The following is a 14,023-nucleotide window of genomic DNA, read 5'->3' as shown; positions in this document are numbered from 1 at the left end:
CACAGCAATGACAGATCCTTAACCCACTGAGCAAGACCATGGATCAAATCCACAACCGCATGGTTCCTAGTCAGATTTGGAAACCCATTTCAAAATGAATGTGGTTTCTAGCTCAACGGGAGTTAATCACATATTAAGTTAATTGTGACAAACAATGTAAACAAAATCTAAAAACAGATTATTCTATGATAGGTGTGTATGATCTAAACCACATATTTGTGGCATGTTGAATGCACACTGGAGAAGCAGGCATTTTCCAAGTATACTCCCCTGTACCAGCTCTCACAAAAAGAAGGTGCCCCCAATGCCATATCTATGCCACCCCATTTGGAAAATAAGACCTTAGATTTTTTTGGCTTTTTTTTTTTTTTTTTAATAAGCTACTACCACATATCTTCTGGAAATGTGTGGATTTGTTCTAGGGGCAGCTCTCCTCTTTCTGAAGTGTGTGTTCTTATGCAGCGTCTCTTAACTAGATACAAAGCCATTGTTTTAAACACAGGAAACCATGATTAATGCTTCAAGCATCATGATGGTCTCATAATAATATATAGAATCCCCCCATGCCTATAAACCAATTCTCCCCTCCCTCCTCAGATCTTTAAACTCCCCAGAGCAAGGACATTTCCTACCCCCACAGAAAATAGTTTCCTCCTTTTTACAAGCAATAGGGCAAGAAACTGGTCAGCCACTGCCACCACCCACTTAGCTCAGTGCTGGGTTAGCAGGCGCCATCCTTACCTGGCCGCTCCACCCCACGTGCTCTCTCACACCAATCATCTATACATCCCAGTTGCTCCGGAGGTCTCTGGGTTGACCTTCTGCTGACTGCCTCCCCCGGTAATCAGGAAGCCAGTGTCCTAGGACCAGTGCGCCCAAGCCCCAGGGCCGTGCTTCTGTTCATCGCGGTCTTCCTGGAAGATCTGTGGTGGACCTGGTGATGTGCAGCGTGGGGATCCAGGATGGCACAGGCTTACCCGGCTGTGTGGTCTCTGTACTCCGAGCACACCCACAGTGTCTAGCGGAGGGGCGCAGCACATACTGCCTCCAAGCAGGGGCAGCTGCCCCTACCCCAGCGCCCACCCTCCTGCTCCACACTGCTGCTCTCATGGCCGCCGGCCCCCTGCACGCTCTAGCCTTTCACTGCTGTCCTTTTCCCTCTGTACCCCCTTCACTTGTCCCTCTTCTTCCTCCCGTCTTCTCCCTTATCTTGTATTCTCTTTTCCCCAAAGCAGACAGGAGGGGTGGAGAGTGCTTCCCTCCTCAAGAACTCTTCCTCTGCCGGGTAATGGCCGCCCGTAATGGCCGCCCGTAATGGCCGCCCGTAATGGCCGCCCGTAATGGCCGCCCGTAATGGCCGCCCGTAATGGCCGCCCGTAATGGCCGCCGTGGCTACCACAGGCCACTCCTCCTCGCTGAGCTTGAGCGCTGCTCTCAGCCTACGTGCTGTCTCGGGAGATCCCGCCTGCCAGCTTCTACGCATGCGCAGTCCCAACCCCTGCAGGGCAGAATGGGCGTTTCCCTCCCTCCCCTGAAGGCAAGACTCACCCAGCCAGCCCTTTCAGGTGTGCCCAGATTGTGCCCCAGGTCCTTCAAGCACACATTTTCTTCGCCAGTAGTTAGTTTCATCCTGTTTTCTCCTAAATTAGTTTGCATGAACTGCTTGAAAGGAGTGCAAAGAAGTAGAGTCTTGAGCACAACTTACTGATGAAAGAACATCAGTTCAGTTGATTCCGTGTAAAACTTGTAGCAGTCTGATGCCTTTATTTTTTGATTTTAGTGAAGAGTGTGTTCATACACAGCAACATACTAATTAACAGAGGAGGTCTGGGTGTTCCTTCTTTCAAAGTTTACACATTAGGAGTAAATGAAACAAATGTGCGAAAAAGGCGCACATGCGCGCCTATGCACACACACGTGTGCCTGTGCGCGCACACACGCACGCACAGAAAGAAACAAGCAAACAGCAGTTTCTGTTTTGTTTTTTTAATCAGAAAAAAAGGATCTTGCTAGCTAGGCTAGCTTTTAAATTTCAAATATAACTGAAGACAAACCAAATGCTAAAATGGGAGAAAGGAAAGAAATGGGGGAAAAGGTAGGAAGAAGGCGGAGGGAAAATAAATTTACTACATTTTAACTAGATACAAACCAGTGGAAAGATAACAAAGTTGCAAAGATGCCAAGGCTGCCTCACAGCAGGCTAAAAGCATTTTAAATAGTATGTAAGGAAAGATTGTAGGCGAACCCCACAGGAAGGACAGAGACAATCAGTAGTGGTAAGGAGGGGGGCAAAGTTAGAGCACGGTATGAAATGAAACTTTTAACAATATTAAAAGAGGCAAAATGATTGTGTTCATTTTATTTGGAGCAAGACAATAAACTGCAAAGAGCAAACAAAACCTCTTTGGGAAAATAAGTAAGGCTAAGAAAAATAGAAATACACAAATTCCTTTCTGAGTCTATATGTTTCTTTTTAAGTGGAACAATTTTGAGAAGGGACTAAATGTTGATTACAGAGAATTAAGAGCATAGTAGGAAAAAGACAGTGAGAAAACATGTGGCTATTTAAATTAGTACATGCAGCGAAGCTCAGGTGAATTAAGTGCAGAACACTGACGATCATCTTAGTATATGAGCCGGCTTGTTTGGGTAACTCAGAGAGAGAGTTCCCTACTCTTCAAAGCAAACTTTCAAAGAAATATTTTATCCCCAGTTAATAAAGGGGGACAGTAATAAATAAAAGAAAGTTAAAGGACTAAGTAAATTGCCCATTACATAGCTAGTAAGAGGATTATGAATTCAAATGTAACATATCTTTCCCATTACATAAAATTGCTATTTGCCTGTGGGAACAGGAGTGGCATGGATAATCTTTGGTAAATCCATGAACAACAAACAGACTAGGAAAGGGGGCATATAGATATTTTTTAAAAATAGATTCTATTATCTATATGGTGATTAAGTTTGAAATCATTTCCATTTCATTCTAGAGAAGAGAGTGAAATGAATTATTTGGCTGTAGTCAGAAAAGAATAGGGAACAAGTACAATGGAGTTAAAAGGTCTTACCAGGCTACCTTTATTTCTCTTTGTAAGTAGCCTTTAAACATATATAAGGCATTTTCCAATTCCAGCCAAACTTCCCTTTATCCATATGAACAAGATAAATGTAAACTGGTATTAGTATCGAACAAACTAAAAACTAACAGGCCAGAGTTGCCCCCAAATGTCCTAATTAGTAGGTTTTTCTTAGATTAAGTTATTTGATTCTGAGTTTACTGCCCTACTAGTCACAAGATTTATCAGATTATATTGAAGAGAAAATATAAAAGAGATACTGATTAGATCTGAGAAGGAACCAAATGAGGGACAGTACTAAGGTACAAGATGCCAAAATAAGAACCCAAAGAGTAACATGACTTTGGATGTGGACCTAAAGCAAAAGATGTAAACTAGAACTAATATGTGTTCTGAAATCCTACATTTTAGCGTTTTTTACAAGGTTACGCCTAGGATTTATTCATTTATTCTTAGGCAAGACTACTTTAGGTATGGACAAGACAGTACCTAATCACACACTTCTCTTTCTACCATGAAATAATTACAAAACCTGGACAAAATATGTAGAACTACACATTTATCAACAGCCACAGAAGGCTGCAATGTTTGGGTCAGAGGAGGCATGTGAGGAGCCCACTCAAAGGGCTATTTTCCCAGGGGCCATATTTTCAAGCAGAAGTACTGGGAATTTGAGACCAAGCAGTGAGTGTCACCAAGCAGAGGACACCAAGTGCAAGAGCCTGGAGCTGCAAAGGTAACAGATTTGGGAAGGAGCAAGGGGACTCAGTTGGCAGAGTTAGGGGCCAACTGAGGAAACACCAGAAGACTCTGGAAATTCTGGGGAGATCTCTCGCTGAATTATTGTGCTGCATGGATCCAGGAGCATGATTCTGGACCCTGATAAGAGTCTAGTGTCTGAGAAACAGTAATTGGATTACAGATCCTAAAAATCTCAAAGTTATGGTAAGATCGGCCAGCAACGCAGTCCAGGCAGCGCGGTGCCACACTGCCCTCTAGTGGCAATGGGCTGGCGCTCCCAGGTGGCCGAGCCTGCACAGGCCCCGGGGAGGCAGCCAGAGCCACGCCCCCCATCGCAGGGGGATGAGGGCGCTTGGGAGCAGCCCCTGGCTCTGCAGGGGATATGCTTGGCCGAGCAGGAGGCTCAGAGGGCGCAAGGCCAGGCTGCAGGCCTGGGATCCCGGGGAAAGCACTATCCTGACAGCGGGCGCTGTCAGCATCTCACAGGGAGCTAGGCGCTCCCTGCCTGGGGCTCCTCTAGGCTTCCAGCAGGCTGGACTCTTGCGCTGCATTGCAAGAATGGTGGATGCAGCATCTTGGCCTCCGGATCCCTGGCGGGGGAGGGAGCCTACCACCACTGCCCATTTGCCTGGCGAGCCAAGGGGCCCCAGAGGCTTGGCGCTTCTGCCTGCCAACAGGCAAGCAATACCCCGGTTTAGCGACTCCAAGCCCCTGCCTTGGCGGGGCTCTGAGAAGGGAGCTGTGCCAGCAGAGGGTAGGCACACTGCCCAGCCTGCCTGGTGCCTTGTTTCCATCTCTCCAGCGCTTCTTGTTTGTAGACTTTTTGATGATGGCCATTCTGGCTGGTGTAAGGTGGTACCTCAGAGTGATTTTGATTTGCATTTCTCTAAGAATGAGTGATGCTGAACATCTTTCCATTGGTTTGTCACTTCATTCCAAAACTGCCTGCATTAATCATGTAGAATTCTGAAGCAGGATTAGTGCAAGTGCTGAGGAATCTGAAAATTTTACCTTCAGGGTTTAATGAAATCAGAAGAGATTTTGATGCCTGCTGGTTTTATCTGGCTACCACTTCTGCAATAACCAAGATTTATTCAGGCCTGAAATGAAGAGACTCTAAGGTATTCAGCATCCATTATTTCATTATCAAGAATGAGTCATAATATCGATAATCTTGCAGTTCGCCTGCCCTTTTCTCTGTCCAGGGTGTCCTCAGAGAGGAGATACAAACTTATTTCTAATAGTATCCTACAACCTATAATACAAGGTTTGGATTTATATGTCAAAGATGAAAACTCACTGATAGATTTTAAATTGACCAGATATGTATATTAGGAGGACAGATGGTGACAGTGAAGGCAGAAGCACATGGATGTAACAAGAAAAGGGTGGCTGGGGCTCAAACTAAGGGAGTTGAAAATGGAAATGAAGAGGGAATGCTGAAGTGAAAGAATATTTAAAAGAAGGCATCCACACAGTGAAGTTTTTGATTCACTGCAATGGCTGAATTGTTAACACAGAAAGAACATATTCTTGTCACTGTATCCACAACTTCATGTAATCCCTATGCAAAGTGCTCATTGCTAATTGAAGAATAGATTTAACATGACCTTTGAAGAAGTTGGGCATTTCCCTCATTTAGAACATGATCATGTGATTTCACTACTTGCTTGATCTTATGCAACCTACCTACAATTCATCATAATATACTGCCAAGGTTACTCAGTATGGTATCTTCAATTTGTAATTAACAACATGAAAAAGAACACTGTGTGTTGTGTAATTTATACAAAGAAAATTAACAAAAGGACAGTATATTTAAAATACAATAGAATCTGTGACCATATTAATTACATGAAAATGAATTCTTTACATTATAACATAAATACCTTTTACACTATCTATATCTTATTTAGAAAATAATGACTCTGTGACAAAGCTATTCTGCCTCAATGCCCTTCATGAAGAAAATGTATTATTTGAATTTTAATAGAAGACACTTCTTTTAAACTTTATTCAGTTGGAATAAATCTTTAGGATTAATTTAACTTAACTGTTCTCCTATCATTCATAAACTACTTATGTTGAACTCAAATAGTTTATGATGTCAGCAGAAACTAAATTATAACCCTTGTGTTCAGTAGGGAATCATTTTTAAAAAATAATCTGACATCAGAAAATAAAAATCTTTTTCTAATATATGATAATTGTAGTTCATTATGAAAATGGGACAAATTGCTTACACTCTCATTTTAGAAAAAAATAACAGTGTGTGTGAGCTCAACTGATTTAACAAAATAATAAGTTTGAAAGGGGCAATTACTATAAACTGGCCATAAAATCTCTGGTAAAATCATAATCAACTCAAAATAGTTTATAAATATACAGTTTGACCTGTTTACTATTGTTAGAAACATGCCAAAACTTAACATACCAACATATTATTTATTATTATTTATTTGAAAAGTCATAGAGGTTTTGTCTTGTTTGTAGACATAATATTTCAAATCTTAATTGATGAGCCTAAAATTGAGCAAATTTAACTCAAACACTCACTTTTTCATTTTAAATTCAGTATTTGCACATTTCCTTCATCTCCAAGGAACAATCAACAAGTTGCCATTAAACTTGAATGAATTTACAGCCTGCTTTTGCAAATAGCCGAAGACTTTTACAGTCATATGCACTTTTGTCAGCAGGGCTATGATTTGTACTTAACTATCTCTTGGTGGCAATATATAGAACTTGATGAACAGGTAGATATGAATAACAACATCATAGATCAACACATTTTGCTGTCCAAAAAATTGCATTTCTCTTTGTGTAATATATGTTTTGATTAGAAACTAATGCCTCATATTTCTCCCAATTTTTGTTGTTGTTGTTGTTGTTATAAGGGCCTCCAATAGTACCTGATCTCAATTCATCCACAGGTTCTGAAACACACACTGCCAGTCTCACTCTTGGACAGCAATCCAGTGTTGTCTTTTGAGATCTTGGTCTTACCCACCCAACAACAGAGAGCATTGTTGGCAAATTTACCAACTATCTTGGCCATATCATTTAAAAACCAAGCTTAAGAAGTCCTGGGGAGGAGTTCCCGTTGTGGCGCAGTGGTTAACGAATCCGACTAGGAACCATGAGGTTGCGGGTTCGGTCCCTGCCCTCGCTCAGTGCGTTAACGATCTGGCGTTGCCGTGAGCTGTGGTGTAGGTTGCAGACGCGGCTCGGATCACGTGTTGCTGTGGCTCTGGCGTAGGCCGGTGGCTACAGCTCCAATTCAACCTCTAGCCTGGGAACCTCCTATGCCGCAGATAGCAACAACAACAACAACAAAAAAGACAAAAGACAAAAAAAAAAAAAGTCCTGGGGAAATTCCTTGCCTCTTTATCACAGCCTCATCCTCATGACTCTTCACAGCCAGGAATGGACTCTAAGATTTGGAAATTCTTTTTGGAGCTAATAGAAGGAAAAACCAGGAATATTCTTCTCTAAGTTCTGTCTTAAGAGGTCAGAACTATTCACCCCCTTTCACCTTTTAAAAATTATAATTCAATATAATTACATTAAAATAAAAATGAGTTCCCACTGTGGTGCAACAGGATTGGTGGCTTCTATGGAGCACTGGGACACAGGTTCAATACCCAGTCCAGCATAGGGGGTTAAGAGTTCAGCATTGCTGCAGCTTGTGGCATAGGTCACAACGGCTGCTCCAATCTGATCCCTGGCCATATGCCACCAACTGGCCAAAAAAGAAAAAAAAAATGAATGAATGAATGAATGAATGTATTCCTTCCACTTCCCACCCTTTGCCTCTGACAACCATCAATCTGTTCTCTATATCTATGAGCTTGTTTTGTTCTGTTTTGTTTAATATATAGTCACCTTTAAGAGAAATCAAACTGTATTTGGCTTACTCTATTTGGCTTATTCCCCTTAGCATAATGTTTTCAAGTTCCATCCTTGTTATCCCAAATAACAAGATTTCAAATATATATGAATTATACATATGTATTTATATCTATATAGATATATATCCCACAATTTCTTTATCTTTTTATCACCCATTAATAAAAACTTAAGTTGTTTCTGTATTTTGGCAGTCATAAATACTGGTGTGATGAACATAGGTGTGTATATCTATTTTTAGATTAGTGTTTTTTGCTGGGTTTTTTGTTTTCCAGATCAATGCCCAAAAACTGATTTGCTAGATCCCAGGTAGTTCTATGTATATATCAAATGATTACATCAAAAAGAGTAAAATAACTGTGAATAACTTTAACCAAGGTTGTAAAAGACCTGTATCCTGAAAATAGTACATTAATAAAATAAATTGAAAATGAAACAAATAAATGAAAAGATACTCTATGCTTATGAAATGGAAGAATGAATATTGCTAAAATGTCTATATTACACAAAGTAATATAGAGATTCAATTCAATCTCTATCAAAATTAATGGCTTTTGTCACATGAATAGAACAAACCATCCTAAAATATGTATGGAAACAATCAATGGACACACTTGGGTTGCTTCAACATTTTGGCTATTGTGAATAATGCTGCCATGAATATGGGTGCACAGATAACCCTTCAAGACTCTATTTACAATAATTTTGAGTACATTACCAGAAGTGGAATTGCTGTACCATACAGTAATTCCATTTTTAATTATTTTAGAAGTCACCATGATGTTTGCCAAAGTGGCTCTATAATTTCGCATTCCCACCAACAGTGCACATTCTCAAAAACACTCATTATTTCTGCTTTATAAAAACAGGAGCCATTCTATGGTATCTATCCTAAACAGTCGTTCCTTCATGAAGTATTTATCATGTCCTTCCTCAAAAACATTCTAAGTCAGTGGCGTCCAGAATAAAATTCAGATTCCTTAGAAAGACACACTAGGCTTTCTATGATCTAGTGCCTACATACCTTCTCTGCCCTTATCCACTATTTTCCTTCATGCCAGTCCCAAGGGTACTAATCGCATTCCTCAAATATGCCACCCACTTCCACCTAGGCAGTTTTTTCAACCTAAATGATCCCCCTTTCCACCATCTCTGCCCAACTAAAACTTTCACTTTCATGGGTCAGGTACTGTTTCTTGGGCTTTTTACATTAAATGAGTTCTTACTGCTATGCATCTTTATCTCACTAGATTGTAAGCTCCTAATAGGAACTTTCTCATTCATTTCCATATCATTTGTTTAAGAAATGTATTTTGAATTATGTGCCATTATAGGTGCTGGGATACAAAAATAAATCAGACAAATTTACAAGCCTTCAAAGGCTCACAATTTAGTGGAGGGAAACAACAGCCTCCCTCTCTGTAGTTCAAATGCAAGACAGAAGGTAACACTGTCACAAAGAGGTAGAAAAAATTGTTCTATGGAGTTCCCATTGTGGCATAGTGGAAATGACTCTAACCAGTATCCATGAGGATGTGGGTTTGATCTGTGGCCTCACTCAGTGGGTTGGGGATCTGGTGTTGCTGTGACTTGTGGTGTAGGTTGCAGATGAGGCTCAGATCCCATGTTGCTGTGGCTGTGGTGCAGGTCAGCAGCTGTAGCTCCAATTCAACCCCTAGCTTGGTAGCTTCCATATGGTGTGGGTGCAGCCCTAAAAAGAAAAAAAAGAAAACATTGCTCTAGCAGTCAGAGGAGAGAGAGGTCCTTTGGCCAAGGATACCTGGTGAGTACTCTTCTTGGAAGAGGTAGCATCTGAGCTCAGCCTAGACAAAGACTTAAACTGATGAAGATCGGATATAGAGGAAAGTGACCAATAAATGCCTGGAGGCAGGAAATTCAAGGTGTGCCTGATGAATCTTCACATTTAAATGCCAAGCAATGAAATACCAGAGTTTGGTTTTTTGGTATCTGGTAGTCAGTGGAAGTCACTGCAGTTTGGGGGAACAGGAGAGATAGGGTGAAGTAAGGTGGTTGAGAGGTGATGGATGAGGGTCCTGACTGGGGACCATTGTTGCAAATACACAACAGGAAGTTCAGAACATACACACCTCCAGCCACATCTGCACAGAATATACCCTTCTCTGACACACCCTACATGTCCCCTTGGCCCCTCTGAACACTCACTGCCAGCCTTTTTTTTTTTTTTTTTTTTTTGCCTTTCCCATGTTTGCAAAGTTGATGGCTTTCCTGAGTTTTGGGGCCCTCATTCATCTCTGTCTTTGACAGGCCAGGGCCTGCTGTGTATGTGTGAAAGCAGAGGTCCTCTCTCTGGGAAGAGAGTGATTGCCCCTGGGAGACAGCTTCATGTCATCTCTCAACCCCTTCCATCACTCACATGATGGGAGTGGAAGCTAAAGACTGCACCCCAACTCCTCAAGTTCTCTTGAGTGCCATCTCTTCCGGTACCCTGATGCCTCCCCACTGTAACTCCTTTTCCCCTTCTCCAAACTGGCTCACCCTCAGGCACTAGATGCTACCTTGGTTTCCATTTTTTGCTTGGACTGCATTCCCTCCAGAGTTCATTTCTCACATGCCCCCAAAAGTATCCCCCTCAGAAACTCTAGACTCCCTTTTCTATATACTGAATGTTTGTGTCCCCCCCCATTCATACATTGAAACATAATTCCCAATGTAATAGTCTTAGATGTAGGGCTTTAAGCAGGTGATTAGCCATGAAGATGGAGACTTCATGAATGCTGTTAGCGCTATTATAAGAGACCCTAGAGGATGTCCCCGTGGTGGCTCAGAGATAACAAACCCAACCAGTATCCATGAGGACCCATGTTTGACCCCTGGTCTCATTCAGTGGGTTAAGGATATGGCATCGTCATGAGCTGTGGTGTTGGATGCAGATGCAGCTTGGATCCAGAGTTGCTGCGGCTGTGGCACAGGCCAGAAGCTGAAGCTCTGATTTGATGCCTAGTCTGGGAACATCCATATGCCATGGCTACGGTCTTAAAAAGACACAAAAATAAAAAAATAGAAGAGACCCTAGAGAGACTCCCTTGCCTCTTCGGCCAAAAAAAAAGAAAAGAAAAGAAAAAAAAGAAAAACAGTAGCCATTCTAAAAAGTATGAAATAGTATATCATTGCGGTTTTGATAGGAATTTCCCTAATGATTACTGATTGTTGAATATATTTTCATGTGCTTATAGGCATTTGATTATCCTCTTTGGAGAATTGTCTGTCTTTTGTCCATCCTTGAATTGGGTTGTTTGTATTTTTGTTGTTGGATTTTAGGTGTTCTCTGTACATTTTGTATTCTAATCATTTATCAGATAGATGAATTGCAAATATTTTCTGCCATTCTGTGTGTTCGCTTTTTACTCTGTTGATGGTGTCATTTGATGCAATTATTAAGAATAATTTTTATGAATTCTATTTTTTGAATTTGTTGCCTAAAGCTTTTTGATATCTATTCAAGAATCACTGCCAAAAAAAAAGAAAAAAGAAATCACTGCCAAATCCAATGCTGTTTTCATTCTTCCTTTTACAGATTTAGCTCTTACATTAAGATTTTCAAGGAGTTCCCGTCGTGGCGCAGTGGTTAACGAATCCGACTAGGAACCATGAGGTTGCGGGTTCGGTCCCTGCCCTTGCTCAGTGGGTTAACGATCCGGCGTTGCCGTGAGCTGTGGTGGAGATTGCAGACGCGGCTCGGATCCCGCGTTGCTGTGGCTCTGGCGTAGGCCGGTGGCTACAGCTCCGATTCGACCCCTAGCCTGGGAACCTCCCATATGCCGCGGGAGCGGCCCAAGAAATAGCAACAACAACAACAACAACAACAAAAAAGACAAAAGACAAAAAAAAAAAAAAAAAAGATTTTCAATTATGTTTGAATATTTTTATACATGGCATTAAGTAAAAATCCAACTATATTCCTTGCCATGTGAATATCCAACTTTTCTAGCACTATTTAAAAACTGTCCTCTCCCCATTGAATAGTCTGGCATCCTTGTCAAAAATTATTTGAATAGGAGTTCCCCTTGTGGCTCAGTGGTAATGAAATTGACTAGTATCCATGAGGATGTGGGTTCAATCCCTGGTCTGAACACCCATGGAATATGGAAGTTCCCAGGGCAGGGATGGAATCTGAGCCACAGCTATGACCTATGCCACAGATGCAGAAATGCCCGATACTTAACCCTTAACCCTCTGTACCACAGCAGGAACTCCCAAGGTCTTACTTGCTTTTTACAATGTGATCCACAGGGGAAGTTCAATTGCTTTTTAATATAAGCATTTATGGCTATAAATTTCCCCTTTAGTACTGTTTTTTCTGTGTCTCATGAGTTTTGCTCTACAGATATACCTCATTTTACTATGCTTTGCTTTACTGCATTTCATAGATGTTGCATTTTTTACAAATTGAAGGCTTTTGGCAACTATGTGTTGAGCAAGTTTAATGGCATCATTTTTCCAACAGCATTCTCACTGTATGTCTCTGTGTTACATTTTGATAATTCTCACAATATTTCAAACTTTTTCCTTAGTATTATATTTGTCATGGTCATCTGTGATGGCGATCTTTAGTGTTACTATGACTTGCTGAAGGCTCAGATTATGGTTAGCACTTTTTCAGTAATGTATTTTTAATTAAAGTATATAGGGAGTTCCTGTCATAGCTCCAAGGAAATGAGTCTGACTAGTATCCATGAGGATGGGGGTTTAATCCCTGGCCTCACTCAGTGGGTTAAGGACCCAGCATTGCTACAGATTTGTAGGTCATAGCTGGAGCTCAGATTTGAGCCCTGGCCTGGGAACTTCCATATGCTGCAGGTGTGGTCAAAAAAAATTCTAATGGAAGAAGCAATTCAGCCAATTACACTTTGGAAGTGTAATTACTTCTACTGGGACACTTGTAGGATATTCTCACCACATGAAACATCCCCAGTGTCATAAGGGAAGGAAAGACTTTGGTGATCACTCAAATCTCATGCAACATTAGTAAATCCCAGGTCATCAAGATCACAGCCACAGATCTGATAATTCTGAATAATTATTTAAGAAATCACACAGCTATTACAGCACCACTTAACATATACCTCCCTACGATTAACACACTCCACAACATAAATATATATCTCTATTAATAAAAGGCAGTAAAATGACAATTTGAGAAAATTAAATGGGCCACCCTTTTATCACTACTAACTGCAATATGGACATTACTTCCTTTAAAATCAACTTTATCAGTACTGGTCTAGAAATTTTGATTAGCATATTTCAAAAGCCTTCAAAGCCCTAAACAAATATAACTGACTCAATTCCTGGAAAATAAGGATTGCAAGGCTTTATTTCGCATCAATTAAATGCAAATCAATTTTATTAAGCTAAATCCTTAGTAGGTGGGTTTCCATCCCACAAGATTTTAGTTAACAGTCAATAACCCTCATCAGCTGGTTTCTAGAGGAGAGAGACAGGCCACTCTGAATTTGCAATTCGGTGTCATTCATCACCAACTGGGCAGGGCAAAAAGAAGGCATGGCTGGTAAACTACCTCATGTGGGATCTTAACCTTGACCTAACCATTTCTCCTACATTTAGCAGGTATGTCCTCAATTAATGTTGCTATCAATTTTATCACTACAGCTATTAATATGAAATCACCAGCCTTATCTCAAATACCACTATTTTTTTAATCAGATCTACTTACAGACATATCATTACTACTATCATTCCCAGGCTTAGCAGCTGGAATTACTATATTATTAACATGTGAGAAGAAGAATGTATGCATATATGTGTGAACAGGTCACCTTGCTGTACAGCAGACAACTGAGAGAACCCTGTAAACCAGCTATAATGGAAAAAATAAAAATCATTATTAAAAAAACTATATTATGGAGTTCCCATCGTGGCGCAGTGGTTAACGAATCCGACTAGGAACCATGAGGTTGCGGGTTCGGTCCCTGCCCTTGCTCAGTGGGTTAACGATCTGGCGTTGCCATGAGCTGTGGTGTAGGTTGCAGACACGGCTTGGATCCCGCGCGGTGCTGCGGCTCTGGTGTAGGCCGGTGGCTACAGCTCCGATTGGACCCCTAGCCTGGGAATCTCCATATGCCATGGGAGCGGCCCAAGAAATAGCAAAAAAAAAAAAAAAAAAAAAAACACTATATTATTAACAGACCACAATCTAAACACTACCTTCCTTCATTCACAGAATAATCAATTTTATATCAACACTAATTCTGATTCATTGGTCATCCCCAAGTTTATACTCTTTTGAGCAGGGC

At 41.0% G+C, this 14,023-nt stretch overlaps 1 protein-coding gene across 28 annotated transcripts in view; it reads right to left on the bottom strand.

The window, feature by feature from the left end:
* Positions 1–14,023, bottom strand: part of LOC100519166 (uncharacterized) — a 191,758-nt gene that overhangs the window by 126,504 nt on the left and 51,231 nt on the right. For 14 of the 28 annotated variants that reach the window (XR_014840440.1, XR_014840443.1, XR_014840444.1 and 11 more), the window contains exon 1: positions 742–1,355. The exons of the other annotated variants lie outside the window; for them this stretch is intronic. The gene's annotated coding sequence lies outside the window, so the exon portion shown is untranslated. Of the gene's footprint in view, positions 1–741; positions 1,356–14,023 lie in introns of those variants that run through there. 28 annotated transcript variants of the gene reach the window in all.

Source organism: Sus scrofa, chromosome 3 (genome assembly GCF_054392235.1).
Source record: "Sus scrofa isolate SSC_HxYL_T2T_F1_AM1 chromosome 3, Sscrofa_HxYL_maternal_Yorkshire_Landrace_v2.0, whole genome shotgun sequence".
Taxonomy (NCBI): Eukaryota; Metazoa; Chordata; class Mammalia; order Artiodactyla; family Suidae; genus Sus; species Sus scrofa.
Note: the sequence above shows the minus strand (reverse complement) of the source record. Positions and strands in the feature narration are given on the sequence as shown.